Raw genomic sequence first — 18,021 nt, 5'->3', positions numbered from 1 at the left:
AGTGAAGTTAGCTCGAGGAAGACAGTGGCATGGCGAAGTCACGTGACTGCAGACAGAGAGCTGTGCGGCCGTGTGCAGGCGATCAGGCCTTTAAGTCTGGGGAATGTCTCTGCCTGGACCAGCATACGTTCAGGCAAAACCCTGCGGTTCTGCGCATGCACTCTGGCTCCCTGCCGCCAGTAGAAGGAATTTGGCGGGAGAACCTGGGAGAAAGTTCTTTCTATTCATACTATCAGAATCTCTCCTCAGCCCTTGGCATTCATAGACATATCAGAGATGTGCACAAATGGGCATAACACGTTAAACAGAAGCCAGGGCCAGGCCCAGGGGTTTCTAATAGCTCTAGGAAGTCATGGCCAGTGAACCGAACTATACAGAAAGACAAAAAGGCGGGACATGGTAGCGTGTCTTCTCCTGATTTGGGATTCACCTCTGCCTGCCCCACTATGCCTTCTTTACTCAGTGGCCCATCAGGTTGGGCTCTCACTGAGCCCCTGAGGGACACATATTTGCAACCCTGCTCCTTCCCAGAGGCAGGCACCTGATCGGATAGGAAAAGCAGCAGATGCGGAGCCAGGAGCCCTGGGCTCACTTCCGAGCAGGTCCTGGCATCACAGCTGAGAGCACGTGCCCCTGGGCAAGCAGGTCGTTTCCCCTCCAGCCTCTCGTTTCTCATCTGTGCCAGCTCCTCGGGGTACTTCATAGGCTGGCCCAAGACGCAGCATTTATACTTAGTTCTACAGCGCTCCCCTCATGAAAGCATTCGGCAGGGCCTCCCCTGCAATTCGCAATCTCTCCTCTCCCCACATCCCTCCCGTGCCCCTGCAAAATGCATTCTCCTTTCCTCCGCCAGCCCCTTACCCCCTCCACTCCCACACCCATCGCGACTGTTTACCCCTTTGTGTATCTCTGGCTTCCCTCCAGGCTAAAATCTTTGTCCCAGGCCTATATGTGTCTAGTTTCTAGACCGCAAATACTAAATATGTTTCCCATATATACAGAAACTCCAAAGGGCCATGGGAAGATCTTTGCTTTGGAAGCGAGGGGAGTGGGGTACTCAACTTGGGTATGAAATTAAAGGAGGCATCGAAAAACTCATCCATCAATATAAATCATATTTTGATGCAGTATTAAAAAAAATCATCCAAAGACTGGGACCCCCCATCTGATTGCTTGGTTCTGTAAACAATGTTTCATTTCAGAGCTGAGATCAGGGTCAGGTGAGGCCAGGTGGTACAAGTACAGGGTCGAATCCCGTCTTTATTGATAATTTCAATATTCTTGTCCATCCGTAATTTGTATGTTCATAAACATGAACATACAAATTACGGATGGACAAGAATATTGAAATTCAACCTTAGTGCGAGACTGCACTAAGAAGGCGGTCTGTCTTGAGGACTAAGTGTTTGGGGCGCGCCCTTTCATTTTGCACACAGGTAAGTGCTCACTTGCCCCACCCTGGTCCCAGCCCTGCTCCCACTTCCTGGGCTGCGTCATCTCTGCAAAGTCATGTGCATTCTCTGCATCTCAGTTTCCTCCTGTATCAAACAAGGGCTGGGGGGGTGGAAATAACAGCACCTGCCTCAGAGTCATTGTGAAGATCGATTACATTGGTAAGTGTAATGCATTTACACAGTGACTGTGTACTCGCTAATAGGATTTTCCTCCACGGTGTCTTTGCACACAATGTGACCTATTCCCACTGCCTTGCGTCGGTCCTATTTCACTCACTTACCCACTCAACCCGCGTCCCTTTAGCATCTAATCTGTAAAAGACAGTCCACTCGGTGCCGTGCAGGATTGACTAATGTGTAAGACAGGGTCCTACAAATTTATAATCTAGTCCACAGATACAGTTAGGCCAATTTCAGCAGCAAATGGCAGAATACATGACGAAAACATTACTTAGAAAAGAGAGATGTATTTTTTTAATGGAACAGGGAGTCTGGAGCCAGGAAGGGGGACAGAATTGTCCAACACAGAAGATGGGTGGCATCAGGGCCCAGGGGCAGCTTCCTGAGGGCGGCCCCAAGGGAGTGAATCCTCCAAGCACAACCTTGGTAGCCAGCATCCAAGAGCCGAAGGAAGGGGGTGGTGTGCCCACGCCTCAGTGTACGTGTAGGATCTGGGTGGTATATATTGTGCTGTGGAGTATGCGTGTTTGTGCGCTGGGTGTTCTCTGTGTGACACATCTGGGTAGATGTGAGTGTGTGCTGTGTGTGTTGTATATGTGTGTGCTGCCTGTGTAATGGGTTGTGTGCTGTGTACTGTGTCTGTGGTATGGTCTGTATGGGTGTTGTGTATGGTGAGTGTTATGCACGTGCTCTGTGTGGTGTGTATTGTGTGTGCATGTGTGAATGTGTTGTGTGTGGCATGGGGTATGGAGATGTGTTTTGCCTATGCTGTGGGTTATGTTTTGGTATGTGTGTTGCCTATAGTGTGTGTGGTCCGTGTGGTGTGTCATATGTACTATGTAGCTGTGTGTACGTGTATGCATTGGTGGGGGTAGCCTGCCTTCTCAGAGTGTCCCTCTAACTGAGGAACTCAGCCGTTCTCCAAGAGCTTCCAGCCCTGCCCACCACCCCTGCAGTCCTTCGAGAACTAGGCTGAGTAGGTAGGGAGGGGGTCCCTTCTTGCCCCTCGCCAGGGCACATTGGCATCCTGCTACCACAAAGGAGGGCCCAGGATGTTAATAATCTTCCAGAAGTGTACTAGTAGGGACATTTTAAGAAAGGATTGCCCGAAGCAGAGAGAAGACTCTTTAGTTCAGCATTTCTAGCTTCACAGATTGTGAAGCTGATTCAGTTTTAGTCTTCCCGGGCTCAGTTCCCGCCTGCGTTAAAGTCAGCCCGCAAGAGGAGGGACAGCGCAGCTCTGTTAAGAGGGCGGAGTTCAGAGAGTCTGTCTTCTTTGCTGTGGGCAGCCTTCCTCTACTCCCGCAATCCCGCAATCCCTCTTTTAAGGCAGCCCCTGTGAACCAAGAGGTACTGGGGACCACTTCCTGCCAAAGGAGGAAGGAGAAAGGGCTTTCAGCGGGCAGGACCAAAGGAGACCTAGTGGGAGGACCTGTGAGCCAGGTGCGCTTCAGGCGGGGGGGGGGGGGGGGGGGGCGTGGAAGGGGTTGACCTGGGAGGGGTGGGGAGGGGAGGGGGAGGATTGGGACAGGTGGGGTGAGGGTGGGGAGGAGAGATGTGCACCTGGAAGGAGTGGGGAAGGGGGATGGGGACCTGGGGGTGGGGGAGATAGGGACCCCGGAGGGGAGTGGAAGGAGGGTGTGGACCTGGTATGGGTGGGGAGGGAGGTATGGACTGGGGAAGCCTAGGAGGGGGGATGTGAACCCAGGTGGGCTTAAATCCAGTCTAGGAGTCGGAGTTGTAGGCATCTTTGTTGTATAACTTAAAGATGCTCAGCCCAGCTACAGAAAATAAGAGAAACAAGCGAGAAGGAGAGGCTGAGCGTGGAAGCAAGAGGCCTGGGAGGCACAGGTGTACCTGAGCACTGCAGGCATCCATGGGCAAAGCATACCCCGGAGAGGCAGAGGACTAGGTGGGCGCCGGCTCAGGGCTGTTTGCGCTCGGGAGGCTCCGTGGTCAGGAGGTATGTTGGTCCCCCCACAGGCCTCCGCAGGCCCTCTGCCCCCGCTAGTCTCTGTCAAGCAGCAAGTGCGGGTTGGCTCCCCAACTCGGCACCGGCCCCAGAACCACACGAGGCCCCACAAAGACCCCCCAGAAAAGGGAGCGTGGGGTGGTGGGAGCAAGGGGCAGGAGTCGGGTGGCTAGCTCTACCCCACTGTTGCCCATACTCCGGGGGCTCCCCTACCCCTCTCTGTTTTCTCCCTGCTCTTTGTCCAGGGTGTAAAACTGATGTCCGTAGAAAGGATACGCACTAGAACATTAACAGTAGGAGTCTGGACTGGTGTAAACCTGACATCTTATTTCCTTATTCCTGCTTATTTATTCCTTATTTCTATGTTTTCTAGCATATATGTATATGTTTCTAATACATATGTTGCTAATATATATATATATATGCACCTTTATAACAGTAAAAGGCTATCTTATTTATTTATTTATTTTTAAAGATTTTATTTACTTATTAAGTGACAGAGAGAGAGAGAGAGAGAGAGGGAACACAAGTATGGGGAGTGGGGGACGGAGAAGCAGGCTTCCAGCCAAGCAGGGAGCCCAATGCGAGGCTTGATCCCAGGACCCTGGGATCATGACCTGAGCCGAAGGCAGACCCTTAATGACTGAGCCCCCCAGGTCCCCCCAAAACCTATCTTATTTAAATAAAAATAATTTCCATTAGGAAAATGAGGGAGCTTCTTGCACCCGTGCACCCTCTTGGAGACCCAGGCCCCCTTCTAGTCTCCCTCCTTCCTGCTCACCCCTCCCAGGCCCCTGTATGGCAGCTGTTCACTGAGCCCACATTCCCCAAATCCAAAGTCACCTCACAGGGCCTCCTACAAAGCTGTGCTTCTCCAGGCCTCAGGTTGCCAATTGTCTCATAAGTACCTTGAAGGGCCCCTGTTGTGTTACCACTTCATTTTCTTTTCAACCCAGAGTGAAACTTTAGTGGTAAAAACTCAGTCATCATGCACACACACACACACACACACACACACACACCCCTACACACACACAATCCACTGTCATTTGTTCCAAGAAGCTAAGTGTCAAGGAGGGTTCCAGGATCCTGCCTCCCAGACATCGCACACCTAAGCCCCTCTCCTGTTTGGGGCCAGTGGTAGGATGATGATCTCAATATCTCATATTAGCTGAATGATTTCAAAAGCCCTCCTCTCCTTAACCAGAGTATCAAAGAACTCAAAGCCTGATTAGCTACGTACTGTCAACAGCATTCACCCAAAACTCATCTGGGCTCCAAAAGATTTTTATCCCTTAAAAGTATGCAATATTCCAAAATGCAACTTGACTTTGTCTTTTACCCCAAAGCTTTGTGAACCTGGGAAATACTAAGCTGATGCTTTAATGTTCCCCCAAATCTTATATGCACCTTCCCTTCCCACCCACAGGAGTCTCTAGAGGGTGGGTCTCATTCTTCAGCAAAATTAGAGGCTTGAAAGCGAGAGTACTGTTTTATTGTTTTGAGAGAGGCGTTTCCCAATTCCTCAGCTCTGTCTTGTATTTCAAGAACCTGGAGGGACTCTGCACCTCTTCGAGCAGTCCCCTGGGTGTATGAGTCCGGAGGACAGTGGGAGGTAGGCTGGGCTACTGTGCCTGGTTTCTTCATCCATAGAAAGGGGATGACATTAAATCACCTGATAAAATATCTGTGAAGGTTAAAGGAGTTAATATACATTGTCCAGTGAGCACTTAATAAATGTCAGCCCTCATTACATGAGGTAGGGGGAGAGCTAGTAGAGAGACACCTAGAAAGAAGCAAAAAGACAGCTCCTAATTTCCTCTGTCAGGGAAGCTCAGAAAGCAAAGAAAGGCACGGTTGCTCTCTACCCACCCCCATCCCTGCCCCACTCAGGGAAAGTTCCAGAAAAGCATATACAGGAAAGCACTTAACAGTGGTACACTTCCCAGATTGGTAAGGCTATGGTGGAAATTCCAGGCAAGGATCTAGATGGTCTGCTCAGGAGGCTTGCCTTGAGCTTGGTGCAGAGCAAGGAGATCTCCCATAGAGGTCTGGAAGAGGGGTGCCTAGCAGCCACGCTGGTGGAGAGAAGCCGTGTGTGTGTGTGTGTGTGTGTGTGTGTGTGTGTGTGTGTAGGAGGTGGGGGCTGATGATGCCCAGGCACTGGGGCATCCGCCAAGCTCAGCAAGGCAGACTGTGTGGGCCTCAGGCACCCCAACAACCCAGCGACAGTACCTGAGAGGTGGGCGGTGCCCACCAAGAACCAGCCTGAGACAGAGGTTCTTCCAATACCTCAGACTCGCATCCCCTGAACCCAGAACAGCTCAACTCCGCCTTCGTTGGGTTCCCAAAATGCTCACAGCCTCCCCAGGACCACCTGACCTAAAGAAAGTTCTGGAAAGAACAAGTGGGAATGAAAAGATAAGATGCTTGGACCCACTGTATCTTAATCCTGTCCACCAACTATGCCATTTCTGGCCCTGTGGAGACATTGTAGTGTCCCCCTGAGGCCTTACAAGGAGCCTGGGTGAGGAGCCTGAGTTCCATTCGTCTCCAGGAACATCCTCCTGTGTTGGAAGGGACAAAAGCATAAAGGGAGGCTGAGGAAATGATGAATTTCCTCCCAATAACATCTCAGCTCAATTCTATTAGATTTGAGGTATAGTTTCTGTGTAGAGGAAGGATTAACAGCTTTCTCTGAAAGATAAAGCAGATAGTAAAAACCCACATATTCATGAATTAAAGCTCGCTTATAAAACCCTCATCATCAAAAATTAGATTTGAAGCAGGTTAAAAAAATACAATTTATCTACAAACATTAAATTGGAAATGATGTGTGCAGAATATGAACATGAATTTCTGCAACCTTGGATCTTTACATTCTTCTTCTCATTGTCGCCTGTTTTCTTAATCTTTCTGACCTTTCATCAATGAGCAGTTTATTGCTGTAGGGGTTTTTTTGTTTGTTTGTTTGTTTGTTTTGTTTTGTTTTTGCTTTATGGTGTAATTTTTTGTTCTTGCTCTTGGTTTTAAGTACTTGGGGATTGCATTGTAGAGACTATCTCCTAATGGGTTCAGAGCACAGTCTCTGGCAAACTAAAGTCACTGCAGGTTAATTAAGAAATTTAGAAAATTCTTCCACAGACAACTCTGTGTCCCTGAGAGGAAAGTTTATAATTAAGATAGATTTGGTGTCATTAGGATCATTTGAAATGCCAACTCGTCAAAAACAGAAGATAATCAAGCCAGTAGGGAGAAAACACTCTGTATGTTTACCCGGTTTATTGGATGAGCTGACCTTGTGAGGAACAAAGTGTTTCTCGCCCCTCACTGTTTCTACACCTGTGCAGTCTGATCTGTATTTCCAAGTCCCGAAAGACACCTTAAGCCTTCACTAAAGCCTATCACTTTCAAGGATTAGAACATCTCATGTTCAGACCCTCATGACTCAAAAGGTACCTCTCATGTCCAGTCCAGAGCTTCCCAGAGCTCGGGCCTGCCCAGGTTCCAGAACACCCCGGGGTAGGTTCGAGGAGTTAGGATGGAGACGGAAGGCTGAATGGTGCTGGTTGTGTGGTATCAATACCCGCACCCTCCCCACCCCTGCCGCCCCGTGCTGCAGAGGTCCCATGAGGACCTTGTGGCACTCGGGAAGCTCTTGTGGGTTCTTCAGGTACATGCATGCCCAGCTGGGGATGTCCTATCCTGCTGCTCTCTGGAAGAGGGCAATGACAATATAGGCTTTGAGTCAGTCCTTGAAGCATGCCACCAAGGGGAGGGCCAGGGTGTGCTTCTGGGCCAGGCTCCGGTGGCTCCAACGAGACCAGGCAGAGACAGAGGAAAGACCTTGTATTACTTTCTTAGGGCTGTTGTAACAAAGCACCACAGACTGGGGGTGCTTAAAACAACAAAAATGTATTATTTCATAGTTCTGGAGGCCAGAAATCCAAAATCAAGATGTCGGAGGGTTTATGTGTAGGAGGCCACAGTCTCACAGCTCTGGTGGTTGAAGCTGACATCTTTGGTGTCCCTTGGCTCCCGACTACATTAGTCCAGTCTCTTCCTCTGTGGTCACATGGCATTCTCCTATGCACCTGTCTCTTCTCTTATGAAGACACCAACCATGTGGCCTTAGAGGCCATGCAGCCCCAGTATGACTTCATCTTACTGTAAACAATAACACCTGCAATGACCTTCCTTCCTAATAAGGTCACATTCACTGAGGTTCAGACTTCATTTCTTTTTGGGGAGACACAGTTCAACCCATAACAGACATGGAGAACCTATGGCGGCTCCTCAAAGCTTCATGTTTCTTTTTCTTTTTTTTTAATATTTCGTTTATTTATTGGAAAGAGAGAGCGTGAGAAAGGGGAAGGTCAGAGGAGAAGCAGACTCCCTGCCGAGCAGGGAGCCCAATGTGGGACTTGATCCTGGGTCTCTAGGATCATAACCCGAGCCAAAGGCAGTCGCCCAGCCAACTGAGCCACCCAGGTACCCCTCAAAGCTTCATGTTTCAAGTCTAAAAATCAGCGGGACATTCATGGTCCCTCACGGTCCATCCTCAGGTCTCTCCCTTCCAGACATATGGTCGACCAGTTGTCCTACTCACTCTACACTCAAGCTTTATGAACTACTTAGTCAGGGACGCGTGATGATCTCTGTGGGCCTCTCCATGCCTCCCCATCCCCTCAGCTGAATGAACTCTTTGTATTTCAAGCTAAAAATCACTTCATCTCTAAGACCTCCTCCAGCCTTTAGCTATCGGGGAAGAAGGAACCACCTCTGCTCCACTGTGTTTTCTCCAGAGTTCCATTGTAGCCCTCAACATGTCATCTTCTTTCACTAACTGTGATCCCTTTGTAACTCTGTTAATCATCCCCTATAGAATTGGGGCTCCTTAAATGATAGAATTGTTAGGATTGATAGCTATAGTCTCCATAATCTTCCTCAAACCCATTCAATCCCTTGTCTAGTTGATATAAAACACTGCCTTTGGCATCTGGCCAAACAATGTTTTCTGAAAGAAGATTTGAGAGGATAGGAACCCCTCCCTCCCACGTGGTAAGGAGAAGTTGCTTAACTCCAGTACCAGGTCTCTGAGGATGGCTTCCAGAGCTAGGCCAGGGGTCTGCAAGTGGAGTCTGCCTGGGTGTCAGTCCCTAGATTGAGAGGTCAAGGGTTCTGGCTACTTTAGAACAATAGGGTTGTGAGGAAGGAGAGGGTAGATGGGAAAGAAGGCAGAGAAGGAAATTCTAGGTGTCTGCTATTGGAGAGGAAGAGGAAACCTTTTATTCCTACTGTTTTCCTGGAATCCTTAGAAGGACCCAAGGAGGGGATGAAGTTGGATGGCTGGTTGAGCATGTTCTAAGTGTGCTACACATAAACTGGAGATAGTGCTCTTTGATTAGTGATAGAGTATTTACAAAGACAAATGAAATGGCAGAATCACTGTATGATTCCTTATAGAAATTCACACTTGCTCCTTTTGAATACCATGTTTGGAAACTAGCTCCTCCAAGGGCTGGTTTTCCTGCTGTATGGATATTCAGCGCCATCTAGTGGCACACTGAGTAAACAGTTGGTGGTCTGGGGCACAAAGAGCCAGGACACTTTCACATCAAAAACTCCATTTGTGTGTGTTTGATAGAATTTATTTCAGGTTACAATAAAATTTGAATGAGAAAATGTTTTTTGCATGTCTATAATATCTTCGATTTCAAACTTTGGGAATGAATGAAAGAAGGAAACTCTATCTTCAGCTCCAACAACATTTTATCATTTGACAAATATTACCGAGTACCTACCACGTACCAGGCCCTGGACACACCTGGGGATCAGTGGTGGGACAGCCCTCATGGGATGCCATATGGGACATTCAGAGTCATTTGTGCACATTCTGATGTTCTAGAGAATCTGTTTCACACATGGACACTCTAAGATTAAATTTTAGGGAGAGAAGCTTGGGTTTATACAACTGTCCAGAACATTCGTAAATCTGTATTTTTTGATAGGTGTGGAACTTCTTATTTTTGATTTTTTTAATTTTCAGGTATTGGTAGACATTACCTCTGCCATTCCAATGGCAGGCTCATTCCCGTTTCTCCTTCCTGTCCTTGACTACAGGTACCCCCTTGGGGAGATTCCTCAGTCCTTGTCCCTCAAGCCTCATGACTAACTGCTGGGTCTGTGTTGACGACTCATACATCTACATCTCCTTCCCGATCTTGCGTCTTACTTGCAAATCCACATTTCTAGATGCCTATCATTCATCTCCCCCTAGATGACCTGCAGGAACCTTAAACTCCACATGCCCAAACCAAATCCATTTTCTTCTTAAATCCATTCTTCCTCCGTTTTCTCCTTTGGTTCATAGTGTAACGTCCACCATCTCACCTGAGCCAGAAATCCTGGCCCCATTCATCCTTAGCTTGTTGTCCTCCTGCAACCATTAAGCACAGTCTTGGGACCTGACAGAATGGAAAGTCTAACACAAATAATTCAGAATCCCAACCGGTGTGTTTGCTGAAAACAACAACAAAGTTATTTCAAAATAGAAATGAATAAATGTGTAAATGATTACCAAACTTAGATCACATTAACGTCAGAAACTGTTGTATTTAGGATTCATAAATATTTGATTACATTAACATTGTAAGTTGGTTCTTCTTAATAGTGTCTTTGTAAGAATTCCTAAATATAGGGGATGATTTGTGAGGGAGCGGATTACAAATTCAATGAAGGAATTGTTGCCAAATAATTTCAGTATATGTGCTGCCGAAGCGAGCACATGTTGCCAAATAATTTCAAAAGTAACATAATAGAATATGCTTTCTCAATTTTTACAGTGAAAAAATGTGACTATCTTTAATGTGGGAAGCAACATAGGGGAAAAGAGAGAGGTCACCAACTTCAGTAGATGGTTGGAAGTTGTGTTGGAGAGGGTTCTGAGGCTGATGTCCCATTATGTGCGTAACTGAGCCCAGTGAGTTGCATTGTCCTTTTTGGAAAATGAGGTGGGGGGGTGGTGGCCATATTCAGTGTTGCAAAGATAGCTGAAGCTGGAATTTTGCAAGCCAGTTGTTAAACCCAACCCTGATTAAAAATTAAACTATATAAACTTAAATTGGTTAAATCCATTAAAAATGAAGATACTGAGTACTCATAAGTTGTCATTTCCTAATGTATTTTCCACACACTGGGTCTCCTGCACTGTGTGGTAGAAGGTGGCTCTGAGCATCTCCTCTCAATTCTGCAGCTAATGACATCATGCTGGTGGCCTGAAATCAGTCGTTGTGGGAGCATTTACACCGTGGAAACTGGTAAACCCTACAGATCAGGGCTTGCCCCTCAACTTCCCAGAGATGACTTCCAGAAGCAGGGTACCCAAGACAGGAATAATAAAATAAGAACTAACACTCACATAGTGGGTTTTATGTGCCAGGCACTGTTCGAACAGTGATCTAAAAGCCATATAAATGTATTGGTTCATTTAATTTAATCATAGACTCACTAGAAGTCTGAGCTAAGTATTATTAATTTGACCAGTTTATAGATGAGGAAACAGAGGCACAGGGGTGTTAAGAAACTTAATGAAAATTTCTTTGGATGGGGTGCATGGGGGCTCAGTCCATTAAACTGCCAACTCTTGGTTTAGGCTCAGGTCATGATCTCAGAGTCATGGGATCGAGCCCCGTATCAGTGTCAGGCTCATCGCTCACCGCAGAGCCTGCTTGTCCCTCTCCCTCTCTCACTGCTCCTCTCCTCGTTCTCTCTGTCTCTCAAATAAATAAATACTTTTTTTTTTTAAGATCATTGGACGGTCAGGTAAAAATATCTACTTGCTCCTTCCTAGGAGCTAACAGCTCTAGAGGCCAGGCAGACAGGCAAAGAACAACAAAGAATTTCCACCTTTCCCCTCTCCCAGGCATGTGTGTGGGGTGCTGCTGTATTTATTTCAAACCTGATTAGGGGGCATGACATTCAAGGCAGTCTCATTATGCTGCAGGGACAAACAGTCGCCAAATCTTAGTGACGTAGCACAATAAGGGTTTATTTCCACTCACACTCCATGTCCAGGGAAGGTCACCTGGGGCTCAGCTGACTGCCATCTCTGAGGGTTCTGGCTGCTGGGGTTTCCATCTCAACACACAGGTTCACGCTCACGGCAGCAGGGGTGAGCAGATGTAGCAAGTCATGCACGGCCTCTTCAAACATCCACCTGCAAGGGAAGCAGTAAACTCTGCCGTGTTTCATTGTCCACATCAAGGAGATAAGGAATCGTGATCCTACCATAGCTCCCGAAGAAGAAGAAATGGAGTATGTGTGAACTGCCCTTAATGACTCCCTTAATGGATGGAAAGTGTGTTCCCTGAGCTCAGAGGACACATGACTGATGTCTGACATGGGCCTGACAACCGAGGCACCTTGGCAGCAGGACTGAGGCTGTGGTGAGGTTGGTGTGCCTTCCCAACACGTCCAGGTAAGGAACGATGGTGGTATAGACAACAGTAACTAGTACTTAACCCTCTCTGATCGTGCACCCGTCACCATGCTCAGTGTTACTCATACATCAACTCGTGCCAGTCCAGACCTATCACTGGAGAGATCACTGGAGAGATACAGGCACCTTCAGAAGAAGCCTGCTCAGATGGTTTCTAGTATCTATGCCCTTCCAGTATCAGAGTCATCAGAGCCCTTCTAGTATCTATTGTGCAAGTTCTTGAAATGCTGAATGCCCCCAGCAAGATTCACAGACCGAGTAACCACCTTCTTTTGTAACAGAGTGTCTTAGATGAGTGAGACCTTCCTCTGTTCCCATTTTCCTGCAAATTCCAATTTTGTAACACAGCTTCTAAAGAGTGAGGTTGGCCACCATTCTGTCTCCTGAACGAACGTCTGTACTGTACCCCCGTATTTGCATAGTGGCCACAGATTCCCCTGGCCAAAGTACTTGAACTAACCCATCATTGGGGCTCCAACTTAGACAAAATTGTCTGATGGGCTGAGTGGGCTCTGATGGAGACAGAGTGGAGAAGAACAGTGGGATCCCAAGAGAGATCTCAGAGTCGGCACCTGAGCATGGTGACGGAGAGGGAGGGTTTAGGGGCACAGGTATCTAGCCTGCTGGGCTGTATGTAGGGGTTGAAATGCTGTAACTCTTTGGGGCCACAGTGAGGGTATCAGAGCCCCAGCGAGGGAGCAGCATCTTCATGGAAGTCTTTTTGGCTTGGCCTCTCAAAGCTAAAAGAGGGCTATAACACCATCATCATGACGGACATGTGGAGAGCTTTGCACAGCTCTAACTCCTTCATGTGCACTGACCACCATCACCATGTGAAGCAGGTACTGTCACTATAATAATTTTCTGGATGAAAACCCTAAGGCACGGAAAAGTAAAATGACCTGCAGAGGTCACACAGACAGTAAATGGAAGAGTCCCATTCCAACCCCGTCAGTCTGGTTCCAGACATTGGAGAACTATAAATATAAAAAGCAAAATGAACAGCACTACATTCTACAGAGCAAAGAACCCCATCTGTGTAGGCTGAGATGGTCGCATTTTCTTAACAGGGTGCATTGTTAAGTCTGGACCCAAGATTGGCCAAGGCAGAGGGGCTTACTGAGCGAAAGGAAATGAAGCACAGTTTTTATGGCCATTTGAGTTGGTTGATAGATTTAGACGTGGGGAGAACACAATGAATGGCAGATTTTCCATTTCCTGCGTGTGAGGCTGGCATGTGAAGCTATAGGGCTGAGCAGGAAAGGCAGAGCCAACTCTCCTACAGTCTCACGTTGCTTGGGAGACAGATTCCACTGGGAGGGAGAGCCCTGCAGGGGACATGCAACAGATCTCAAGCTGAAAACATCTGAAACCAGAGGTGCCCTGAGTCTAATACAGGTAATACATTTCTTTTACACAGAGAAAATTATGGTTGAAATTGAAAATCCTCAACAGAGAATCCAGATTTTTTTTTAAAGATTGCATTTATTTGTCAGAGAGAGAGAGCATATGTGCAAGCACAAGCAGGGTGAGCATTAGGCAGAAGGAGGAGCAGGGTCCCCAGTGAGCAAGGAGCCCGATGCTCCAGATGTGGGACTCGATCCCAGGATCCCGGGATCAAGACCTGAGCTGAACACAGACGCTTAAATGACTGAGCCACCCAGGTGTCCCGAGAATCCAGATTTATAAAGAAAATTAAGTGGGCATTTTAGAACTAAAACAAAACAAAACAAACAAAAAACACTTGCAATGAATAACTCATTGGGTAAGATTAATAAGCAACCGACATAAAAAATGCTAGGAATAGTGAACTTGCAGAAAGGTAAGCAAAGAATATCTAAATTGAAGCATAACAAGAAAGAAGAGCAGAAATAATAGAATAAAGCATAAGGAAACTGGGGGCAGAATAAAAATGTCTAAAATAATGTGTAATTAGATTTCTAGAAGAGAAGAGAGAGACTGGGAGAGAAGGAATAATCAAATAAATAACATCTGAGAATTTTCTAAAACGAAGAAAAATATCAACCAAGAGTCAAGTAACTCAGTGGGCCACAAACACAAGGAGATGTACAGCTAACGGCAGATGGAAGGATGCTCAACATTGCTCATCATCAGGGAAATGCAAACTAAACCAACAAGATTTCACAACACACCTATTAGAATATCTAAAATCCACAAAACTGACAATACCAAGTGCTGACAAAGACGCAAAGAAACAAGAACTCTCAATCATGGCAGCTGGGAAGGCAAAATGGCACAATCACTATGGAAGACAGTTTGGCAGTTTCTTCAAATGCTAGACATGCTCAGGGCATCTGGGTGGCTCTGTCCATTAAGCCTCCAGCTCTTGGTTTCGGTTCATGTCGTGATCCAGTTGAGGTTTGTGCCAGGTTCACGATCACGACAGCAGGGGTGAGCGGATGTAGCTGTGCCTGATCCAGAGAGCTTTCTGCCTCTATGAATCTGACTCCTCAACGTACTTGATAGAAGTAGATCTATCTAGTATTTGTCCTCCTGTGTCTGGCTGGGACTTCACTTACCATAGTATCTTCCAGGTTCATCCACGCTGTGGCATGTGTCAGAATTTCCTTCCTTTTCAAGTCTCAAAAATGTCCCACTGGATGTGGAGACCACATCGTGTTTATACATCCATCCATCGGTGGACATCTGCGTTGTTTCCAAACTTGTGGAAACTGGGGGGGGGTGTAGGGAGTGATCTCATGACAGATGGTGCCCTTAAACTCCAAAGTTTGGCTTAATTTTGGGTGCCACTGGACTTTATTATTTAATACAGTCATTTTGCCATCTTTTAGTTTTGTCTTTGGTAAGCAGTTAGGCATTTGTTATTGCCATGTAACAAGAAATATTAGAATAATGAGAAATTTGTCCCTGGTTAGCATTTCCTTGCAAACATTTAAGCTTCAGGTATAGATTACCCCTGAGTAACTTGTATTTGGAAAAGTCTGTAAATGTATGTGTGGAGAGATGTTCCTCATAAACTCAATTTTAAGATGTAAGTCTTGGAAACCATGTACATGTCCGTTCACGGGAACGCAGACAAGCAATGGCTTTTGAAGAAATGCAAATAGCAAACCCACGTCTAGAGGATTCTGAACTTAAAAATACATTTCCAGGTGAAAAGGACAATATAAGAAATGTGGTTTAGAAAGTTTGGGTTCCTCTGTTAAGGAAAAAGGAGCACTTTTCCTCTCCATCCACCTGTCTGTCTACCCCTTTCCTTCCAGAACAGGAAATGCTAATCCCACAGGTTAAGGCGTTGGTGAGGTCACATTTGTCGGTCAACAGAGACACTGGGCATTAAAAGGGCCTATACTTGTGTGGGATTGAGCTGTTCAAATTGTTCTAGGGAAGACTCAGCTAGTTCTTGTTCACTCTCTTCTCTCTCTCTCTCTCTCTCTCTCTTTCTCTTTTACTTGGCCTTCTGCTAAGTCTTCTCTGTGAGCTCTCTGCTTATTCAATCAGCAAGCTGATCCAAGCCTAGGTGTCCTCAAGGAACGGTCCGTTCTTCTCTCTCCCTCTTTCTCATCACAGTCTGAGCATGCTCATTCTTGTGGCAGGCCGAGTTCTAAGAATAATCCTCCATGACCATTGCCCCTGCTGCTGGAAACATAAATAAGATAAAATATTTTTCCTGTGTCAATAATACATTATATCACCATAGAGAGATTTTCTGGGTGAGCCTAATCTAATCACACAAGTGATTATCTTCACTTATATCACACATTATAATCACACACACACAATCTAAACACACACTGTTCTCTACTGTTTGTCTTCTCCCCTCAAAAAAAAAAAAAATGTAGGAAGGAGATTGTCCTGCTCCTTGCAATTTCATTGTCAATGATGATCTTTGTGGCCATCTACTTCCATGGGCCCTGAGGCATTACTGCCCCAATCTCCCCTTTTGGCCACCACCAGCCCTTCTTGGGTCTCAAGCCAGGATCCCCTGTGTTTCATGGTTACTCTTTCTCCTTGCCCTGAGGTGTTCTGAGATAGCCCTGTTTAACTTTTGACTCTGCTTATTTTCTTGTCACATTCTCCACATAACCTAACGTACATCCACAGACGTGTTTCGACCAGTTGTACACATAAATGGGACAAAAAGCAGCATTGTTACGAATAGGTTCTCAGGAGAAGCAAAGTCCAACTCTTGACTATTTGTCAAGAAGATTTTTTCCCAAAAAAGGAATACATTACATTCTTGACCATACCTAATTTAGGAAACAATGGGCTAACAGTAATATCTTCTGAGATAAAAATGTGTATGCTTGCTTCCAAGAAGTGAAGGATCTCTTGAGGATTTTTCCATCAATTGAAAAAAAAAGTAGGGGACGCCTGGGTGGCGCAGTTGGTTGGACGACTGCCTTCGGCTCAGGGCGTGATCCTGGAGTCCCGGGATCGAGTCCCACATCAGGCTCCCAGCTCCATGGGGAGTCTGCTTCGCTCTCTGACCTTCTCCTCGCTCATGCTCTCTCTCACTGTCTCTCTCAAATAAATAAATAAAATCTTTAAAAAAAAAAAAAAAGAAAAAAAGAAAAAAAAAGTAGGAGCAGCAGAAGGGAACATATTTGAGCCAGATCTCTCTCTCTCTTTCCCTCTCTCCCTCACTTTCTCCCTCTCTCTCTGTATATAGATAGAGAGATAGAGGATAGATACATAGATATATAGATATCTGCCTTTATCTATATAAATATTTCAACCTATTATTAAGAAAATATTTGAAGTGGAAACATATTATTACTAAGACTACATTTGTTATTTGGGAAGATTTTGCTCTTTTGTTTCATTTTGCTCCCTCATTAAATTTAAATATGCATAGTATTTAATAAAATGTTCCAGATAACACAGGAGGGGGCTTGTTAGAAGTCAGGTCAATCAATGTCACCTACCGTTTTGACCCATACAGACTTTCCTGAAAACTCAACTGGATTCTTTAATTATTCACTCAAAAGGCTTATTAACCAGTTCCTTTACTTTTTTTCCCTGCTTTTATGACATATATTCTACTGTTCCTTTAGTGTCCATCCTACTTTGTTAGGACTTTTGTTACTCTTGCTTTTTCTTATTCAAGGATGTACGTGCCTTGGAGGTAGCGACCAGGTCACACTTATCTCCGCACCGCTTGTGTTTCTTGGCACAGTGTCTCACTCAACAGATCCTTATTCAGTTCTGTATTAAAAAAAAAATCAAAATCACCACCCCCATAAAAGGGATCATCAGACTGGCAAAAATCTGGCGATATAGATATTTAAAAGAACATGTCAGTCAGGCTGGTTTTGACTGCGTGTACCAGAAAAGACAAATAAAATTTGTTTCAATGATTTTCAGAAGTGGATCTCACAGGACACGGAGTCTGGAAGTAGCTGGCTCCAGATCGTTTAATTCAGCAGCCCAACAACATCATCGAAAGCCCAGACCCTCTGCCTGTTTCTGTGTGTTTTCCTCAGCGCGTCAGCCCTTGCCGTCACAGGATGGCTACGCAATTCGAGGCACTGTATCCTCACACAATCATGTCTAAAGGCCTTCCGTCTGTCCCTTTTTGTAATACTGAGGAAAATCAGTTTAAACTTACAGCAGAGAATTCCTTGTGTCTCAGCCAGAATTCAGGATTTCTGTTTCCGGCCAGGACCTAGTAAGAGAGACTAGATTTAACTTCCCACATCAAACAATAGCAAACTAGTCAAAATATATGAAACAACATTTTTAGACATTAAACAACAGGCAGTGCCAAACTGAAATCCATGAGGGGAGGGAGATTAATGAAGTGAGCCCTCCATGTGCTCAAGATTAGTGAGTGGAAATTGTTTCCAGGACAAGGCACAGAAAGACAACCAAAACAGTCTGCTGGCCTCTCTGACTTGAGGAGACTGACATCGGGGTATCGATGCCAGGCC

The sequence above is a fragment of the Neovison vison genome, chromosome 3 (genome assembly GCF_020171115.1).
Source record: "Neovison vison isolate M4711 chromosome 3, ASM_NN_V1, whole genome shotgun sequence".
Classification (NCBI taxonomy): Eukaryota; Metazoa; Chordata; class Mammalia; order Carnivora; family Mustelidae; genus Neogale; species Neogale vison.
This window is presented reverse-complemented; position numbering follows the sequence as displayed.